Here is a 2,982-nt window from a genome sequence, read left to right as displayed (position 1 = left end):
CCCTCCGCGCCCTGAGCAACATATCAAGTCGAATGAGCTTTTATTCTACCGCCGCAACACACTACTCAAAGACCATCGACGGACCACTCCAATCATAACTCTACACTGCCGCCTTCACTTCCGTGAATTTGCACTCCCTTTTGGAATTTCATTCCTCCCTCTTTCCTTACCAAGGAAACCACTCGTCCGCCCAGTCACCATGACAGGCACTATGGTGCTCATCCCACGCTACACTACCTCTTTAAAGCGTACCCGACATCCATGCATCACCACTACTCTGACTCTCATCGCAGGGACTTTAAAGCCCATGCACTACCTTCACTGCTCAAAATTGCTACCCGGGGCCAGACCACCCAATGTAATCCCACTGCAACATATGCAACCCATAACCTCGAACCGATCCAACAATACTCGCAGAGTCTTCAGCATGACTGGATCGCCTCCCCAGGCCTTCAGCCAATCTGGACCACTCTCAGGACCTTCAGCCAATCTGGCTGGACCGTCCTCCGAGCCTTCGGCCTGACAGGTACGCCTACTGGCCTTCAGTCTATCCGGACCGCTCAACTAACATTCATCATTCCGAACTATCCCTTCGGGAAATCCTCCTGGGCATACCGTTCTAGCCCTCTAGGGGTTCCGAACTCTATCTCCATCATACATACTCGATCCCGGCCTGCTCCCATGCCTTCCACAATCAACTGCTCTAGGTCTATATTCCGCCCCGCACGCCTGTTACTCACCCATACGAGCCTGCTCTCGACTGATAGAAATACCGCTGAATTCCCCAAGCAGCTAAACAACCTCTCAGGCCCAACGATCATCCGGAGAATTTCCAATTCTCCCCCACTTAAGACACTAACAATTAGTCACCGGTCGCCATCACGATCTCCCAAAGCAACCATGCAGGAAATCAACACTTACACTCAAAATGTTTTTCACCAGCGCCAACAACTTTCATACAAATCATGTTTCCACGCTGCACAACCCGCTCGAAAGGAACCTAATCTTCAACTATCCATTCCTCAGACTGCAGAATCTACCCGACCTTCAACCAACGCCGCATCCACCACCAATCCTCACAAAGATAATCAACGATAGCTCGACGTACTAATCCATAACCATATCGATCCTTCAAGGAACAAAGGATACCAAAACAAAATCTCGATCGCAACTCGCCAAACCCTCCGGGAACAACGGATACCACACGAAAATCCGAAACGCAATCCATAACCAACCAACGAAACCAACAGATAACAATACTCCACAACAATCATAAATAATCAAAAATAGCAAAAGAACATACCCGCAGCAGCAAGCTGAAAAACACGACCCTAAGCACTCGGGGGCTCCGCTCCACCCTGACCTCCACCTGTGATCCTCAACGTAGCCGGTGCTGGAGCCTGCACCGGTCCTGCAGCAAGCCGTCGAGAGTTGACCTTCAAATGTCCAACCTGATGACAATGATAATATATCCTCAAATCCCGAACTGGCACTGACTGCCGACAATCCCTCGCATAGTGTCCCTCCTTTCCGCACTCGCGGCATGCTCCACCTGACCAACAAACCCCGACGTGACCCCTTCCACACTTTCCACAGACGTGGCTACCCTGATCTCCCATCCTGGAATCAACGGTCTTAGACCGTTTCGTCGCCGGCTGCGACTGAACCGGAGCTTGCCTCAGCTCACGCATCTGCAACTCAATCTCTAACTCACGCCGCCTGGCGGCCTCTTACAACTCCAGCAAGGTCTCGCACCTCTACGCAGACACAAACTGCCTGATGTCCCTCTTTAGCATACTCACATATCGGGACATCTGAGCCTGCTCCGAAGCGAACTCAGGGCAAAACATCGCCCTCTCAGTAAACATCCTGGTGATTTCCGTCACCGACTCCGAATCCTGTTTCAGCTCCAAGAACTTCTGAGCCAACCTCTCCCTCTCGACCTGCGGAACATAACGAGTGTTGAACATCTCTCTGAACCGATCCCATGAAATCGCAGCCCTCTGCGCATCCGATTACGACCCCGTGGTCAATCTCCACCAATCCTTTGCCCCGAGCCTTAACAGGTTCAAAGCACACCTCACCCTCTGATCAGTAGGGCATGAACACGTGAAGAAACATCCCTCCACATCTGATAACCATCTCATAGCAACGATCGGATCCTGAACTCCATCAAAAGTGGGAGGCTTCGTATTATCGAAGTCCCGATACTGAAAACCTCTACTGGCTCCTCCCCCTGCCGCTGCCACTACTGCGGTAGCCGCCGCGGCAGCCGTCTCCGTGAGAGCCGCATAGCGCTCATCAAAATACTCCACCATGGTGGTCTTGATGAACCCAAACAACTCCGGCAACTCAGCCCGAAACAATGCAGTTGTAACAACCCGAAATTTCCGTATCATTTTATTGTAACTCTTTCGTAGTACAATTCGCGCAACCAATCGTCATTCCAAATTCGATTTCCAATCTTCCGTATAATTAAGTCATTATTTATTACACATTTAAAATGACTTAATGAGTGTCTTAATACATTTAGAAATCATTTTAACACCCAACTTTAGTGATCGGAATATTTCTAGAAATTACCGTATCGGGTTACGATAACTCAATCGGGTACGACCAAAAGCCTCGTCTAGCACCGGTATCGGGTAAAATTCCACCGTGTCCAAAACTTAAACACTATATAAACGTGTTTAAGACTCCATTTGAAGCCTTTGGTCAATTTACCACTAAACACTACCAACCTCTCTCCTCATCCAAGTTTAAGGGATCAAAACTCAATTTTAAGGCCTCAAATCCTTAAGGTACCTTCCTAGCCTTAATCTATAGCATATTTGCCTTCCAAATTCAACATTTAATCATAAAATAGGACAACATATGTGAGTTTACAGCCCAGGAGCATGCCTAGGCCGTAAACACCAATTTGAAGGGTTTTAAGCCCTTAAACTCCTTCCTAAACTCATTTGGACTTTAGATATGGCCAAG

The sequence above is a fragment of the Lactuca sativa genome, chromosome 2 (assembly GCF_002870075.4).
Source record: "Lactuca sativa cultivar Salinas chromosome 2, Lsat_Salinas_v11, whole genome shotgun sequence".
Lineage (NCBI taxonomy): Eukaryota > Viridiplantae > Streptophyta > Magnoliopsida > Asterales > Asteraceae > Lactuca > Lactuca sativa.
This window is presented reverse-complemented; position numbering follows the sequence as displayed.